Genomic DNA, 19,048 nt, shown 5'->3' on the forward strand with positions numbered 1-19,048 from the left:
CCTCATTAGCAGCAAAGGGAGGCAGAAATCCCAGCCTAGGAATCAGACCACACTGTGCTAGATGCTGTATAAACACAGAACAAAAAAGACCACTGCTACAAAGATATCATGAGCTACCATCGCATAGAGAGAAACCACTTCTTTAATCTGAACCATGACTGGTTCCCTGTGATCTTACTCTCACAGCAGGTTCTTGCTATATAACACCCAGAGAAATACAGAGCTATTTGGTCTACTGCAAACATGCAATAAAATATACACCACGCCTGTTCTTAATGCTTTCTTTGTTCATTACAGTGGATTCAGAAGATTGAAAAGGAAATTAAAAGGTCACTCAGATACATGAGCTATTTCTGTCCCAGAACATGCCAATAATTTGGCTCAGAAGCAAGAATCAAAGAGCAAGACTGCTTGGAAACAAGCTTCCCTCAAATTCTTACCAGTAAGTATTTCACTCCCTTTTTATTTTTGTAGCTACAGTCACTGACATGAGCTTGATACTTATTAATTTATAAAACCAGATTTATGAAAGGGGTAAAGACTAAGACTTTCCTTGCCAATGGCTGTCCCTCTCCAGTTCGCAGCTCTTTCTCCTTGTCTCAAGTCTTAACACAGCCTCACCTCTGCTTTCATTTCTTTCATTCCTTCTTAAGATTACTATCACACCTCTTTACCCTCTCTGCACACAGTCCAGCTCATGCTTCGCACGCAAGAGTGAGCCTTCCCTCTCCCACAGTTCCTTGTGCTATTTCCTCAGCTGAACTCATTAACAGTGTCTCCAGGACTTCCCATGACTGAAAAAATTGCCCCTGGGCTTATAGGAATGAGTTTGTAAGGTTTTGAGGGCAGTTACTTTGTGCATTTTGCAAAGGTCCTGTGTGGCTGCAGCATTAGCAATCTAGTGAGACTTGTGCACACCACCCCCTCGACAAGGGCTGAGCTGTGCTTTCACTTTCAGAGCTCAGTGCAGAGATGAGCTGCATACTGGTAATGGAGGTTATGTTCCTTTATGCAAGGGGTTATCACCATCCTACAGATACCTGCATCAGGCTTCCCTAAACCACAGCTGGGAACACAGGAATCTCCTGCTCCAGGGAAACAGGAGCAAACTGGCTCCTCTCCCATGCCAGATGGTACTTTCAGAAAGCATGCAGGTTTTGTGGTGGGGGTTTTGGCTTGTTTTTTTGACAGGGATGGGAGTGGGGTGTGTTTTTTGGTTTGTTGTTTTTTTTTTTTAACTGTTCCCCAGTTTAGTCATGCCTCCTTAAGAGACAGAACCTATGCACAAGCGTACTCCCCCTCCTTGGCTGGGATCAAGAGCTGCTGCTGAACCTATCTTTCAAAGCTTGATGCTAAGCCAAAGCATGCCTGCAGCATGGACAATGGGGTGTGGCAACAGCAGTGGGGAGTAAATGACAGAGCAGTGGGACAGAGAACACAGGTTCACTACATAACATCTCCAGTCATCTTGAACACTGATCTTGTCCATTAGAGTTTAAGCTTTTTTTTTTTTAGTTTTTTCCTTTTTTTTTTTGTTCAGAGGGTGTACATTCTGGCAGCACCTTGAAGACTGTGGCAACTTTTGTAATGCAAACAAGAACATTAAGAAGAGACCTCTGTCTGTTCTTGATGTCTTGGCATCTAAATGGCCTTTCCTTGCATTTCACCAGCCCCAGTGCAGCTGTTCCTCTTCTGATTAAGGACAAAGATGAAATTGCTGCCTCCTTGCATCCTTTTAACTAGCCCCAGTGGGATTCTCAGGGAACCTGAGCCTGCTCCCAAACATAGCTATCAGCAGGTTTCACTCCTGTTGTTTTGTCTTCTAGTAAGAAAAGCATTAAAATTTTAGAGCAATCTATCATAACTGAATAACTCTACCATTAATCCCAACATCCTCAAATGCACCCTTCCTCCCTCAAGCAGTCCTTTAGGCTTCAGTCTCCTACAGGAGCATATGCTTAAAACAGCGTGGCCCACTGACTGGCTCTGCCAAGGGGCCACACTAAGCTTGGAACTACCTGCAAGTTACAGTATTTTTCAGTTAAAGCTGCCTGCAAGACCACCTTGTCTCACTGAATGTAGCAACAAGCCCTCACATGATAAGCAGCACTGTACAAATGCACCAGCACAGGTGATTTGCAGCCCAAACAGGAAACAGCCAGCCCAAGAGCACCCAGACACGAGTCTTCCAGAAAGGACTAGCGGTTTCTGAGCACAGATGGGAAGGGCAGTTCTGTACTGCATCTTTCTTCAGTGCATGGTCTGAGGCAAACCCCTCAGGCCCTGAGATAATCACCTCCCCACCTCTGCTTCCTTCACCAGAAAAGACAGAAAGAATCCCTCCTCTAGAGGCTCATGCTTTCCCCAGAGGGGAATCAACCCATGCCACTGCCATAAGCCTTCCAAAGTAAAGCAAGAGACAACACATCAACAGACTGGTCAAAAGACCTGCTCTAGTGCCTCTTCTCAGTATTGCATTAACCAGTGAACACAAACACCCACACACACACACTTTGAACTGTTCCACAGTCATTTATATATGGAGAAAGCTGGTATCTGCATTTGCTCAAAAAGGAAAGACAAAACTAGTATTTGTTTCACCTTAAGCAATCCCATCACCGTATACCTCACTGAACTATGTAAAAAAGTTTTTTCCTTGTTAAACCATGGCAGCTTCCTTGATATTAACAGCAAATCCTCCTCCCCGTTCCAAAAATCTTTAAAAAAAAAGTCTACCACCACATTCTTCTTTGTTTGACACCCTTCTTAGTAAATACGTCAATACTGACACACACTTAGCTTTACACAGAAGACCAGCAGGCAGGGTCCCTGGACAGGGGAAAGAAAGAAATTTTGACTACGGCTAGATTTACAGGGAAAGGGGAAGGAGCTGTCTGTCTATGCCCAGACAAGAAGCCCGCAGAAGGCGTCGGTTCATAACCCCACCTGTTCTAGCTGCATGTATGAAAGAGTACACGCAGGTCAGCATGGCAGCGCAGGCTCAGCCAGCCTCTGACACTGCCTTAGGGCAACAGATCTCCAGTGGCAAAGCAATGGGCCCCTTCCCACATGAGGATTCCTAAGAATATGTGAAATAAGATTTATGAAGAGCTGAGTCATTCTCACCAGCAAGGACCAAAGTTTCTCTGAGTGTTGTGTCAAGTGCTTCATACCCCATGCAAATAAAGACACAACAGAGAACAACTCTTTGTGGGTGCAACCCTTTAATTCCTGCATCCAGACTGGGGGATGCCATGATCTATCTGGCACTCACAGACATTCGTCTGCTGCAGTCCACCACCATATGCCTACCCTCCCTTACTAAACTGGAACAGCAGCTCATGAGTACACAAGAGAACAAACAACTATACCGGCAGGGATATTATAGAAAACAACCGCTTACGTGCAAAAATATCCCCATTCTCTCACTAAAACAACGCTGCTCTGGGATACAAAGTGATGCAGATTTGCAAAGAAATTGCATTCACTAGCAAAACCAAACCAAACCACCACAAAGAAGGTGGGGTGGAACATTCTGGTTTATGTTGAAGAACAAAGTGCAGAGCCCATAAGTAACAGCAAAACAGAAGGAGAAACTATTCAGCTAAGCATACTGACCCAGAACGCAGGGTTCGGTTACCACCTATATACACATATGCATCAGATCCACAACCCAAGCAACATTTTATGCAGCCCCCACCTTATTTGTAAATGCACATTTAGAAATTCAGGGCAATAACCTGGTACACTGGAGCTGAACACTATTACAGCCCATTGCAGACAGGGTAGAAAGAAAACAAAGAATTTGTGTAACAAAGCAAAACACAGCAAGAGAGGAACATCTGCTACTTTACCAGAAAGACCATATGGTCGGTAACTGAGGTACAGAGAATGAGCTCATTCATATTTAAAAGCAAAAGTAATAGATCACTCCTTCCAAGATAAGAGAGAAAATGCCTGTTCTCCTGCCACTGTTCCAGCCCCATCATCCCCTGTCCAGATCTGGCTTTCTGAAGAACCAGTGCTGCCAGTGTTCTGGCCCAGTCAGTCAAGCTCAGAGCACTTTTCATGACAGGACAACAGAATGAGGAGGATGAGAACACTCCTGTAGGAGCTTTGCTTAGCCCTAACACGAATGTGGTTCATCCACAGCCCAGTCAGAGCTGCAACACTGAAAGACCAGTTTTGTCATGAGCAGATTACAGTAATGCTCTGGAGCTGTGAGGCATCTGGCAGCAGTAAACATGCTTAGCACAGTAAATCCCAACCGCTATCCTGAAGCCATCTTCAATTCCTGAAAGCACTGCCCAGAATTGCAACCAACACAGTTGGTTCAGATCAGAGCACCCAAGAACACGTCCTTCTTCAACAAATGTGAGGCCAGACACATGGCAGCCATGCTTTCTAATATCTTGTAGAACACAGGAAAGCACACTAGCTGAGAAAGCTTCTACTTCAGCAGTGCTATCCCACATATGGGTCTGCCATGCAGCAAAGTTGTAATACAGGATACAGAGGTCAAGAGGGACAATCTTAGTGCATCCTCATTCTCTCTTAAAAAAGAGATCAATAAGGTCTTTTTCTATTTGAGCGCCTGTTGGTGGGTATTATTTAGTTGCGAAAGTCTTGTGCAAGGAGGTAAGATCCCTGGTACTAGCAAAGCCCCTCAACAGCTGTCAAGATATAGCACACAAGTTGATTCACCTATTGTAAGTGTCCCTCAGTCCCGACAAGGTCTTGCCATATTTGCTGATTCTTCATTCTTCCCAAACCTGAATCCTCACTTGCTCTCTGAAATTCAAGTATTCACTTTGTCAATTGAGTTTTCGTTACAAGAGACGGATAGCAAAAAGGATTAGAAGGATTTTGCAGCAGTGCTGAGCAGCCTAAGCCACAAAGAAAATGCAGTAGAAAAGCCTGCTCTGACAATCAAGTGCCAGGAGTAAATAAAATGGAAAATGACAGGCCAGATTAACTAGTGCCAGCATTACTTCCCAGATCCATTCAGGTCACAACATATCCCAGTCTCCCCGCTCCATCCCTTTAAAACACTCTAGTCTGAGTCCAGGTATATTATTGCCCTGACCCACACATCTCACTTTGTATTCGCTCTCTGCACGTGGAAGGGAATTCAGGCAAGAAACCCAGAGATGAACAGTCCTACAAAAAGAGCAATCCACAAGGGTCTCCAGCAGAGCCAAGCATTTGCTTACAGGAAGACAAAAAGGCAGTCTCCCAGGTACCTGGTGTATAGCTCTCATGGACTTCAAGTCCCCTGCTGAGACAGCAAGGCTTTTTCAGCCTCCTCACAAGCAGTAAGGGGAAAAGCAATGCAGCACAGAAGAGACACAGACAGCAACTGTCTGGTTATCAGCCTCACAGCCAGAAAGTGTGAGAGAGAAAGAGAGATGCAGTAGCTTAATTGTAGCTATTGCCAGGCTAAGTAATTACCGAGAGAGGTGGCTAGCAGCCTCATCTTAGGACCAGGAACTTCATTTTTATGCTTATACAAGCCAGCTTTTGATGATAAGTTTGCAGAATGAAGTGTCATTTTTGTCTGTGTTTTGCCTTCCTTGCGTATTTCATTTACTGATGATCCTACTAGAAAAGGATACACTTTGCACCAGAAAGCAGCAGAAACAGTGCACTCGTGTGGGGTAGCAACCTCCTACAGAAGCTGGATGCAGGCTTCTGACACTCAGACTTCTATACACAGCTTACGTTATATTCTTATATAAGATTTTCCATGCCACCAGAAGTTACTCCCAATCAATTTCTAGCAAGATCTATAGTCTACGTTTCTTCCATGTGAAAAGGAAGATCTATTGCCAGCAAAAGCATCACAGAATTAAATTCATTTTCAGACACAGGGGGCAATCAATAGTCTTGGAAATCAGAAAGGCCACTGGGAGAGATTAAATATGGACTTCCATAACAAACATTTCTAGGCTTTTTTTCTCTCTAGTATCATTAACTCTTCTTGTGGCTAACAGTGATCAAACCACAGCAACCTTGTTACCGTTTTCAGAAAAGGTGGATTTTGTGGAGACAAACAAAATACATTCTTTTCCTGAGTGGAACTTGGGACAGCCTATCCGTTTTAGGATCACCTGAATCCAGCACTGGACATGGTGTCCCCTTCGCACTCTGGGGCATGAAGCAGTAGAAACCTGAGAAGAAAAGGTCAGAGCAGACCAGCAGTTATGTGGGTGACCCCAATGCAAGTACACAGGACTGCAGGAAGTGGCAGTGGCCAAAATGACTGCTCGTGGCACCTGTCCTCTGCCAAGGGTAAGGAGGCCGAGGGGGAAAGGCTGGTATTTCACAGGGCAGACAAAAAAATAAGTCTTTCACATTGTCTTTTCCCAAGTCTGCCTTCTTAGCTCTGTAGTCCCAACATTAAACTTCATTAGCAAGGAGAGCCACGATTACTTCCAGCTTACAAGCAGTTAAGCTTTGCCTCAAAAGTCTCACTTTGATCCTCATATTTGTCATCTATGCAGTAATTAAAGGATTTTTTTCCTCTGTAAATTAAAAGGAGCTTCAGGTATTAGAGATGCTCTGCCATGGCCTGAACTTTAGACTCATGATAACTCGGTTGCTCATTACCTCACATGGTGCAGAGAAGAAAAACAGAAGCATGGCAAGTCTTCAGCCCTGGGAAGAGCAGATTTGTTCTGTAGGATATCAAAGTGACCATACTTATGTCAATGGGCACACTATGATTTGAAAGGATAAAGTAACATTTCACCCTCCAAACTTTTTCATAATCTTACATGAACAGATGCAGAGAAATTTTTCAGGCAAAGGTAGGATTCCCCAGTTGACCAAGTCCTTTTAAATAGTCACTGCTCACTAGGCATTCAGAAAGCCCAGAGCAACAGGATTTTCTTTGTTTTCTGAACACCAAGTATTTCAGCTCTCCTGCCCAGTGAAGCCTGGCAAGGAAGTGCTTCCATTTGATGCAAAAGGAGATAAGGTCTAGCTCAGTTCTACTGCGGGAAGAGATCCCCAAATTCACCTTCCCCCAGAACAAAGAAAGCACACCCTCAAACTTAGGCATTTGGTATTTCAAGCCAAAGACCAGGACAAAGTATCTTGGGTTTTTGTTCAACAGAGATTCATACAAGTCTTCCTCTGTGGTATAGCTATCACTGCATGTTTGCATTCTAGATAAATCAAGTGGTTTACTTAATGCCCACTACAGCAAAATGTGCACCTCCACAGCCTGCAACACCACCAAACGCAGAGCAAAGCACTCCAGAGGCCACCACTGGCTCAGGGGCAGCAGCAGAGACCCCTCTCTGCTTCTTTCTACCTTAAGATTTTCCACCCGAGAACAGCATTTCCGCATTAAGACTTTGTTTTTCTTTCCAGGCCAGGTAGCAGCCCTGCGTTCCCCAGTTTAGCACTTAACCTGAGACCGAATGACTAAACGAATAAGGACTTCTGTGTCCGGCTACAGTAATGCCAATGCCTGCCACCCCACCCCGTGCAGTACATAAACTCTCGTCCTCCCCGCGGCCGCCCGTGCCCTGCACACGCACAAGGTCACCACTTCCTCATGTGCCAGGCGTGGCTGGCACAAACCTACACCAGCAGCTGAAAGCTTGGCAACCTTACAGCCACACATTGGGAAAACCACAACATAATGAAGTCGCGCACCACAGTGCAAGGCATGCAGCAGCCATGCTTTACACCCTATTACACTGGAAGTCATTATTGTGGAAGTAAATCCACATATCATTTTTACTTGGTGAGTTTTTGCTTCTCTACTTTAGCTCCTCTTATTCCAGAAGACATCAGAGAAGCTCACCCTGTGTTACAGAGGGTTACCTATAAAACACAGCCAAGTTATCCAAGTGCAAGTCTCACTCCAACAATGTCTTCTCCACAGAAATACCAAGGAAAAGGAATGGGTTTTAAGCTTTTAATACTAATACAAAGTAAACTGGATTGAATTTACTTAAAACTTATTTTACCAAACACAGCCTAAAGGCAGAAACCTATAGCCAAATAATAACACCCATACCCCCAGGGTGTACCACTAACAGCATGAGAGACTGCAGTGGTGTTTGAAAACATCGTGTTTGTAAAGATGGAAATGTTTTATCTATAATAAGACATGTATGTCCTGGAATACATGCTTTCCTCAGAGGGTGAAGGAGGATGGGAAGGGAGCGAGAGAGGTTGTCACATCTGGGCAGGCAAGTATGTTTTTACTTTATACAAGACAAAAACTCAAGGCAAGAAATCTTCCTCCCCACTACGTTAAACAAATGCAACAACTTCTCTTGAGAGGACACTTACAACCTCTTACCACTTCTTCCCAGATCTAGATTCTCCAAAGACAGAAATAATAATAAAGGGCCTCAAAGCCCAGACCCCAGCAGCCAGCTGAATATCACCTAAATGTGGATTTCAACACAGAAGCCTTTGCAATCCTCTTCCAAGCCTCCTGTTGTTCTCTGGCTAGCAGCAGTGATTTCGCTAGTTAGGAACCAAGCTCAGCATTTCTCTTGGGGCAAAGTCCCATGAGGGACACTCACCTACTACATATAGCCCAAACCATTACGCAATACATCCAGACCCACCCTTTGTATCCAGATCTACATAACTCGAGTGGCTGCTCTGAGCAGGAGGTTGGATCTATAGTAGCTCCAGAGGTCCAACCTTTATTACTCTGACTTTTCACAACCAAAGCTATTCCTTCTCACCAAGAAGCTAAGCGACGTCATCTCTTCTGAGAACTAGTTCCTGGACATCAGGAGACTGGTAGGTTGTGGAGAGGTTTGCCCTCCCAAATGTACTCAGATCATCACCTTCCTAGGAGTAGCTTCACATAAAAGAAACAGCCTAGTTCAGTTTTAACTAATTACATTTTTCTGTATTTTCATTTTTCCTACCTTCCTCCATCGCATGCTACTGGCCTTTAATTGTGATTGTGTCCCACCTGAGAGCACCGCCTAGCACACTGTAGATTACATCTCAATTACAGACAGATACATAGCTAAGGAAACTGATCTACCCTCAAAAATTAAGACACATATTGGTGTGCAAGAATTCACATGATCAAAATGAGCTCATCTAGCTCACTGCTCCATTTCCTGCAGATGTCCTCCCAGAGGCTTTGATAGGCAGGAAGCATGTAGAGAAGCCCAGGCAACAACTACACAACATTCATGTCACTATACAAAGCTTGCATTAACACTGCCTACACTAATCACCTTTCTTAACCTCCCCTGTTTTTTTTTTTCTTAGAGGCTAATAGAGCCTCAGCCTCCAGAGCTGTCAGTCTCTGTTCTCACAAGCAGTCTAAGTCAAATACCTTTCTCAGCATCAGATTCTTGGGTAGCAGGCAGTGCCACACTCACCAAGGGATTCCACATACTGTGTTTGCAATATTCTTATGTTCCTTCCCTTCTCCAAAAAGGGGAGAGGATCTCCGCTGTAGTCTTTCAAACATCAGGTACAGAGGGTGTAACAGCAATCACCCTCACAGCGCAAGTCTGAAATAATTCTACTTAATTCATGGGCTCATCCCGGTATAACTAATGAGTTAAGCCAGCTTCAAAAAGCCTGCTTAAAATATCATTGGCTCCTCCTTAACCTCACCTACCTCCAGAAATTTGCTTCAACTTGAAAGACAGGCTGCCTTCTACACTTACAGCAAATTCTACCATCATCATATACAACATTTTTGGCTCCATAGCCAAAAAGGAGACAGAGAAGACCTCAAAGACAAGAAAGGCTAAGATAATCGTTGAGTCTTAGAGAAAAAAAAAATCTAGACAGAATTTGCTGATTTTACATTTAATATTGATCTCCATGACTTGGAAGACAAAAAACCCCCTCTGCACTGTTTACTGTATCCATCCTAAAAAATGCACCACTTGTAGGGATTAAACAAATTGAGCACCCAGCATGAGGTGCTGAAAGGGAAAGAAGTGTTGCCTTGAACTTCTCTGAGCAGCTAGACAGTGCCCAGCTATACCTTCACAGAATTTAGGATACGCACATGCCCTTGTTAAGACACAGCACGGTATTGTCAAAGCTGAATAATATCCCTCAACAGCTCCAAGTACTACTTCAAGTAGAAAGAGGGTGCAAAATTCCCTTATATACTGGGAGCCTGTTAAACAGTTGGCATAAAAAAAGAAAAATCAATGTATGCTTGAGACAGCAGGAATCAGTTATGCAGCAATTAAATGCACAATGCAGGAGGACTATAAAATACCAGCTTGCTTTAGCAACTATGGTTGCTTGCCACCAAGTACCTCAGAAGAAAAAAAAAAAATCACATATCTCAAATTCAGCAAGGATTGTCTGGAACAATGCTTGGAGAGGCTGCAGCACGTGCATCATTCTGTAAGAAGCAGTACTTCTGATTCAAGTCCTCCTCTTTAGTCAGCACCAACCAACGCACTAGTACACTGTTGGAGATGGTGGAAAAGACCAGGCACAGGCACACAGATCAACCAAGGCAACAGAGATCGACTTACAAGGAGCAACCAGGACTATCTTCTCAGCCACACTGCCAGAGGTCAGAAGCATATTAGTGCCGGCTGTTAACATTCAGTGTCTCAAATGCTTCAACTCCTTCCAACTTCAGTTTTCAGGCCCTTTCAAAAGTCTTGCAAGTACAATACACATCTCCTTGTGCTGCCTGACACTTTATGCAGGGCAGCCTGGTTTTAGTTAAAAAACAAAAAAACAAAAAACCCACCCAAGTTGTTCTGAAGAATCTAGGTGTTTGCTGTGAATCATTTAAAACAAAAAACAACCTATTCTGCAACAGGCCTATCTTCAAGTGACATACCTCTCAAACAGGAGATTTTCTGTAGCAAGTTGTTTTTCAGATGAGTATTTCATATTTATGGGTTCATCCCAGGCTCCTGCTGCCATAAAACTGCCACTTTACCAACACAGAGGCAAGTCCCTGCCCCAAAAGTAAGTTACATATCAATAGCTCTGATGCCCATTATAAATAGCTGTCTCTTCTTGGGACTCTTAGAACAGATTTGCTGAACTAGAGAAGACTGCTTTCCATCACAAACTGCAGAGCCCTTCCTGTTGGAAAGGCAAAGAGAAGAGAAGATTTCATCAAGTGAGATGGTAGACCAGCTATAATGCCAATTTCCTTGAACAGCCACAGTAAGGACATTGGCAACACCCATTCCCCCAGCCATGTCTTCATTTTCATCTGAAGGACCCATCCTTGTAAAGAAGTACCTCAATCTATACATCCCACATGAACCCAGCTTGCCTCACGGAAACTGCTGTTTAAGGAGCGTATGGTCAGAGCCTGATCCCTACTACAGTCAGAGAGGAAATAGCACCCGCAGGTACTGCTGGGTTCCAACCTGCCACTCCAAGGTTAGGTGAGACAATGATCACCAGCTAGTTTGACCCAAGCACTCCCCAAGATGCTAAGCTAAGCTCTACCCGTAAACACAACTGGCTGTTAAGGTAACAGAGCTGGAGGGGAATCGGCCAGGGAGCACAAGGCTATGGGGGGGAATCTTCTTCCCAATCTCACACACAGCAAGTTGTTTGTCACATCAAAAGTCAGAGAGCCTTTTTGCGATGTGTTAGTTGATGACTAAGCTATGCTAGTTAAAATCTCTAGCTTCACAATAAGGGATAAATACAGATGAAAAATTAAAATCAAGAACTGTCTGTTCCGCAAAATATTGGGGGGAAGTGGGGAGGAGGTGGGAAGACACAATCGTCATAGGTTAAATGGAACAATATACTGCCTCCAGGATATGGTGGCCACTGAAAACCCGTCTTCCTTCCTCTCTACCAGAGAGTCACAAGGGTTAAGCTGGTCTTCAAGTTACCTTAAAAAAAAAAAAAACAAACAAAAAACCAAACAAAAAAATCCACTAAAAACCCAACCCACACTCACCTAGAATCCAAACCCTCAGTTCATACATAAAGAAACAGGCAGAGGAAGTCCCCTCTGGCCTCCTATCAGTGGAGCAGAAAGAAAATATTTGGGGAGAAAAACAGATCAATTTTGAATATTCTGTACTGTTTCCTTAATTTTTAATACCAACAATGCCATATGCCCCTGGAGTTTCATGCTACAGCACACCACTTGAAAAGGAAGTACTAACCTGGACCAAAAAAAAAAAGTCAAAATATATGCAAAGGGGAAACCCCGATATGTATGAAGGGATGCAGGTGAACACTGGCCGATCCCAGAGCAGACACCACTGTTATAAGCACTTGGGTTTTAGGTTTTCCACGTTACAAATGCTTCAACCAGACAAGGGGGGAACAGACAAGAAAGCGCAGGTTAGAGAGCGTTCAAGGCCTTATGGGAAGCTTTGCACAGGAGCTGTTCAGAAATGCTTCTGCCATCCTCCTTCTGTTCTCACTTCACAGGATAAAAATAATGGGGGAGAGGAATCCTGTGTTCTGTACTGCAACTTCTCGGTGGTCTCTCTCTCTCTCACACACGCACCCACACCATTTCAGGATAATTGTTTCAAATCACGAAAGATGAACAGGATGTTGAAAAGTGATAGAATATGAATAACTCTAAGTACAGGGCACTCATTCGCAGGAAATGCTCTGCATATGCCCATCGAGAGTAAAGAAAAGAAAGCCAACAATACATACGCCTTCCAGTTTTTATTTTTAGGTCATAAAAGCAATCACCACCCTGAAAATGAGCATTTCCTGGGATTTAACAACTGTTGGGTTAATAGTGCTAGGCAAAGGCAGTTATGCCTAGCCCATAATTTTACCCACATAAAACGTGTCACACTGCACCTATTAGTGATGTCTCTTCAGGATACTGTCAACAGAATCAACCTTAAAAAGCAACTGCTGTTTGGAAGTGCTCATAAACCCCTTCTCACAGCTAATGCTTCCATGCAGGTTCGCATCAGGAAGCCACGCTGGAGAGCCTTTGTAACACGCACTCCCCACCTGTGCACAGTCACTAGCAAAAAGGTAAGTTTCAGCTCTGGACCCCTGCCCCAAACACTTTAAGTCAGTCTCCACAGATGGGTGTCTTCTGATGGAGCCTTTCTCCCTCCTCCCCAATACCTTTTTACACACTTTTTAGAGCTCAGCTCATCTAGACATTATGTCTACATAGTCAAAAATTGTGCAGTTTGCAAAGAGATCAGATTTTTATATTGCCGCTGCAAGCCTTTTCCAATTCTGAACTAGGAAAAAAACCACTCTATCAAAATGAAACACTACAAGAGCATTGCACTGATATGCAGATGCTAGCTGTGCGGACACACTCAGTCTCTGTCTTCTAGGGATGTTCTTTAACTTACCTAAATCCCTCCTGTCCCTATATTCTGTACTGATACTAAAGAGGGTCTCAAACCACCCTGCAGAGAGAACAGCCCCTAGTGAAAGACAGCAAACTCCCTTACAAATTCACCCGAAGATCAGCTCAGCCAGACTCAGGACAGATTATCCACGGAGGATTGCCACCAACAATCCTCAGAGAACCCACTATCACAAATTGAACGGCTATACTAGGAGACCTGCTTTTAGAAGCACAAGGATGAGCTTCTCATCAGCTTCGTACTGCCAAGGAAAGGCTAAAGAGGCTAACTTGGTACACTTCTCCCCTTCCCCTCTTGATCTGCAAGACATTTTTTAACAGCTTTATCTGATGCAATCATTTCACATCAGACGTAACCAGTATCTTCACCACCACCCCCTGCCCTTTCCCCACAGCCACAAATAAGATTTAGTGAAGAGACACAGTTTTAATGGACTATTTTTTGTGTTATATTACATGCAAAGTTATATTTCACTATATACCTAGGCTTCAAGCTCCTCTCTCTACTGCTGTGCAGTTCGTCTTTAGACTGGGAACAGATCATTGGCATAAACCAAAACAATATATAGGTTGCATAGACATTCATCCTAGAAAACTTACAGAGCTCTTTGGACTAGTGACCAGAAGTTTAAATATCCTCTTTAAGGGTATTTAAAAGCATTTGAGAAATAATATATGTTTGCTCTGGACAAGGAAGGAGGAAAGAAGAGACAGAAGGAAAAATACCTTCTGAGTTTCAGCTACATGCCAACTTGCATTCTCTCAGTTACATGTCCCAACATGTAACAAAAGATGCCACTATATTAAAGTCCAATGTGTCCTGCATCAAAGTTATTTTCTTATTTAATCATACAAAAAATAAACACACACACACATATCCACCAAGATATCTATTTAACTGAAGTGTACAAGTACCACTCAGGAGCACCCAAAAAATCTCAACAGATTTAAATTAGCACTCCTAATGAGACCCCCTCAAAACTCAAGCCTTTGCACTCAAGGTAGCAGTTGCAGGAAACAAGGACAACAGGCCAGCACAGCAAGAAGAGTGGTAGCAAAGGAGCTTAATCAATCTAGCTTATCACTGCTAGAGGGATCTGAGGGGAAGAGGGCGTAGTCAGAGGAATTATCCCTATTCTGATTAGGGTCAGAACAAAGGCTCACATTAGTTTGTCAGCGCTAGGACTCCCCTAGAGTACTGGATAATAACCTTGTTGAAAGCATTAGAGGGATTTCCTCTCCACCCCACCCCCAATCTACTTCCCTTCTCTAAAGGGGGATAAAAGAGTGAGGTCCAAAAAACAGCTTCATGTTTAGTTCTCTGAAAGACATATCCAGGTAGTTTCTTACCACTAAAACATAAAATACACAGGTAAGATCTTTCTGTGATAGGTTTTCAAAGGTAACATTTGGGAGGAGGTATGGAAAAAAATCAAAACAAAACAAAACCCATTTTCTGTTCAAGAGAAAAGGTCAGACAGTACAGGTGGCTTATCGTGCATGCTTAACTCTGGAAGGCAGGAGTTCAACAGTTTCTATGGCAAAACCAGGGAATGGTAAGGGGATGAAAAATACAAGGAAAAAAACAGCTTTTGGTATCTGAACACCACAAACAGCAGGTTAGCAGAGGTGTCAGGAAAAAGACTAAGGCATGGCTACAAAGGAGTCAGACCCTAAGAAGATTTTAGAGCACTAGCTTTCAAAACAGGAAGTAATGCTAACAGTAAGTGGCTGTCTTGCTGCAGGAGGAGAACACGGAAGGCAGCACCTTCTGATTTTAGTCTACAGAAAAGTCACTGGCATTTGGACAAAATGCAGGTTTAAAAAGCAAAGAGTCAAGAAAAATAAAGTAATGGCATTAGCTTTCATCTTACCTGGTGTTGACACAAACTGGCATACAATGGTTGTCAAGTTAGTATGATTAAAGCGATGATTCAGTGACGATGGGTTGATTCACACACCTAGGAATGCACGAAAAGGTAAGTATTAGCGTGAATACATAGGGGATAAGAAGAGCAACCCTGTCACATAAAAGAGCTGGAAGGCTGAGGGGTAGAAGCAGCTCTATTATGTTTTTAGGACACAGGCACACAGCTATGCTTCAGGTAGAGGCATTATCCACAAAACTCAGATCTGGGTTTGAGATATACTGCACAAGTTACTCAAAACCAAAGAATATTCAAAACAACCCTCACACATTCCATTTAAAAATTTCAAGTATAAGAAGAAAACAGATCAGAGTTTCAAGCATAGCAGAGCGTTACTGAAAACATTTTTCAGCAGCACTCAAGCTTTGTTAATTTCCCCCCCCCCCCGACAGAAACTTCTGAGAAGTTACCTGAAATACACAGATTAGAACTGCATCAACTCCAGCCATCGGATACACACACTTCTACAAATAAAAATCTAGTGATCACAAATACTGCATGTACTTCCCAAACAAGTATAGGAGAAAGGAAATTTATTTCTATGATGCCAAAAAAACACGGGTAAGTTTTATCTTACCCCCCCCCCATACTCTTTTTATTCAGCATTAATACTAAAAATTCCAAGACTTAAAAAGAAAAGATGATTATTAATAAGGTAACCTTCTCTACTTGGGAAAGCACAGCAACCAACTGAGAACTGGGCAAGCTGGTCATCCAAAAGTGAAAGTAAAAGCTGTGCAGCTGAAAGGAATTTTTGTCTAGCCTGCTTAAAGATCTCCTTTGTTGTTAAAACATTTCATTGTCACATTTAAATGTCAGCTTTTTGAGTCTCAGAAGTGTGCAAGCCCTGCAAGACAGCAAACCAGAAACAGACTTGAGATGGAGGTTCTCACAGCTAATGAAATTAAAAGTAAACCTAGTAAACTCCTCTTCATGTCTCTCATTCAACTTAAATAATGACACACTTACCAAAAGACACAACCCCGATCACGCAACCCTGCTCCCCATACCCATGAAGCGGTTTTTAATGGATCTCTGTTAGTAGGCTTGTATGGTTTTATAGTCTCTGCTCACAAAGCCAGGACAAAGCCTGCGATGAGTCTCCAGCATATTTTTGTTGCACATCACAGAACCAGTTTGCTGCATTTCAGGATCACGCAGCTCTTCGCAGTAATGCTTTAGTTTTATAAAGACGTACTACTAGATTTTCCTAAGGGGAAAACAGGAGCCTCCCTCTCCTGAAGCAAGCAGCATGCCCTTTTTGGACTTTCAAAAGGAGTGAGGGGCCCTCGGAGAGGAGCTGTGTTTAAAGCTTTCAGGATGATCCCACAAATGGCTGCTGGGTCGCCAGTGGCATATGCGGCAGCAGATGGAGAAGTGAAGCTTTCATACCCTCTGAGCAACGCTCTGCAATTTTGACACTTCTCTTGAAAAGCAGAGATGTCAATCACCCTTCCAGACTGGTGTTTTGGCGCAGAAGGGATTCTCCTCAGGCTGCGTACGAACACCAAAGGATAACCTACACAGGCTATTTTGGGGGCAGTTTCTGTCTTAGCTTTCAGGTATAATGAATCCCCACGCAGCAGAGGATGATAAATTACTGTTAAGTCTTCTTCACTGCACATCAGCTTTCTTTTGCCTTTTGTCTCGTTAGAGAGCAACACATACCCAGTGTGCATCTTCACCTTCCCCCCGCCCCTCATTTAAAAGAGTTTTAATTAACATTAGAGCACCTTACTTGGTCTAACAAATAAAATGCCTTGTGAGAGTGATTGACACAAATGGGCTCCAATACCCAAAGGAGATTCTGGCACACCCCACAGTATAATTGTATTAGTGTGGGCTGCTTCAATATCTACTCCTTGAAGACTTTCCAGAAGTTATTTACCAAGAAGGAAAAAAACCAAAACATCTTAAACAGGTCAGAGACATTCAAGTATTTCACTAATCTATATATTTAAAACTACACATACAAACTATAGCTCCTGTCAAAGCAAGCTGCCTTTAACAGCTACTGTTGAAAATCAAGTTGCAAGTTTAGCTACTGAAAGATCTATATTTTCATATAGCGTAAAAATATCACTCTCAAGCTCACTTAACAGAAATTGGGGGTCTGGGGTTGGGAGGATGTTGTTGGGTTGGGGGGTTTTTTGTTTGTTTGGGTTGGTTTGGTTTTGTTGGGTTTTTTTTAAACAAGACTGATAACTTCAACAGGATTTCCCCTCTTAAAACTTATGCTCCCTTAAGAGTCCTGCAGAAAGAGATCCAATACTCCAACATAACTTCTTATCTATTTTGATTCCCAAACAAGATGCAAACTTGGTTTTGATCAGAGATTCTTTCAATTCCCACTCATTTTATTATAAAACCCCATTAAACCAATGCAGGAAAAAAACAGGAACAGCAGCAAACCACAGCAACATTTAATTACAAACCAGGAGGAAAATGAGTTGAGGGAAAATGTCAACAGCTTTAAAGTTTTCAAAATGGTTCTGAAGCTTTTAAAGTGTAAGCTAAGGAAGCCGTGGACAGAGACACAGAGTATTGAAACCGGTTCACTTCTGAGCATGAGGTTAAAATGGTGCACGTATCAGCCTAGCAAAGTTCAAGCATCTACAAGGAAGTCATTCCTGCAGCAAGTGAGTTTACACTGCTGGACTGAAAGCCATTCTAGTCCATAGCATAAATATGATGCAGCGTTTCATTTTCCACGTAAAAGTGTTTCCAGAAGCCAGTTTCCCTTTACCCTGCTCTACCAGCTCCAAAAGCTGTACTTTACCTTGCCTACAAGGTTACTGCTGCAGAGGTGATGACCAACTCATTCCACTTAACGCTCACTTATACCAGGAAGCAAATTCACTGCTGGGAGGGCTGGTTGCCAGGATAGCAGTTCCCCTCGGGGAATCACCAGAGTGATGAGACACATCGACCCTTCGCGCTGTGGAGAAGGTTCTCAGGGTACGCTCTGCTTTTGGAGCCTGCCCGCCGTTCAACACACAGGCAGAGAAAGCCAGAAGCTGGGGGAAGGGGACAACTGAAGCTGCAGGGAAGAGGTAGGGGTTTTATACCTCTAACTTCTGGTCCTGCAGCTCTTCGACAGTGTGAGCTTCCTCAATAAACTGTCTTGAACTATCACACAGAAATATCATCAGTTTAAAATAAATAAATAAGCAAGCAAACAACAGGCCAGGCTTCGACTGGTCTCTTATTAGCATCACTAGGCTCAGTTTGAAAATACCCCGTTTGCAGACTGCATCACATAGCAAGCCGTGCGAGAACACTAAGCTTCCTGTGAGAAAGCACTAGCTGCCACTACTCAGTAACAAAACAAACAGCACACAAATGGCGGGTGAAAATATTTCTTGCTACATACAAAAGCTCACCTCCTGAAATTTATAGGAAGCATTTCCACTTAAACTTAAAATCCATTTTTGCAGCTGCTCAGCAAACAAGCCTGCTAGCAGAGTCAAGGAAAATACTGTCTGCCTAACTACTGAACCACAAAGCTGGGTGAATTACACAGAAGGACTTGCAAAGACAGAGAGTGCTTCATCGAAGTCATCTACCTGTCCCTAACTACTACTCTCTGTGCTGGGGGTTATATTGTTACATCTGAAGTAATTCCATTTGTACCCAGAATAACTTCGCAACAGAGATTAAACATGTATGATGGCATTTCTAAAGACATGACACTTGTCATGACAACTAGATAAACATAATTACAGACTGCTGTATTTCTGGCAAGAGAAATCTACTGTAACCAATACCATATTACGAGCAAGCACCTTTGCTACGTATAGGT

The 19,048-nt window shown here is 43.1% G+C and overlaps 1 protein-coding gene across 6 annotated transcripts in view; it reads right to left on the reverse strand.

Annotated features, from left to right (window-relative positions):
* The window catches only part of SUSD6 (sushi domain containing 6), a 103,028-nt gene that overhangs the window by 66,212 nt on the left and 17,768 nt on the right, over nt 1–19,048 (reverse strand). For 5 of the 6 annotated variants that reach the window (XM_076344800.1, XM_076344795.1, XM_076344796.1 and 2 more), the window contains one exon: nt 15,193–15,279. The gene's annotated coding sequence lies outside the window, so the exon portion shown is untranslated. Of the gene's footprint in view, nt 1–15,192; nt 15,280–18,025; nt 18,076–19,048 lie in introns of those variants that run through there. The other variant, XM_076344798.1, reaches the window with a different exon arrangement.

The sequence above is a fragment of the Aptenodytes patagonicus genome, chromosome 7 (genome assembly GCF_965638725.1).
Source record: "Aptenodytes patagonicus chromosome 7, bAptPat1.pri.cur, whole genome shotgun sequence".
In the NCBI taxonomy this organism is placed as follows: Eukaryota; Metazoa; Chordata; class Aves; order Sphenisciformes; family Spheniscidae; genus Aptenodytes; species Aptenodytes patagonicus.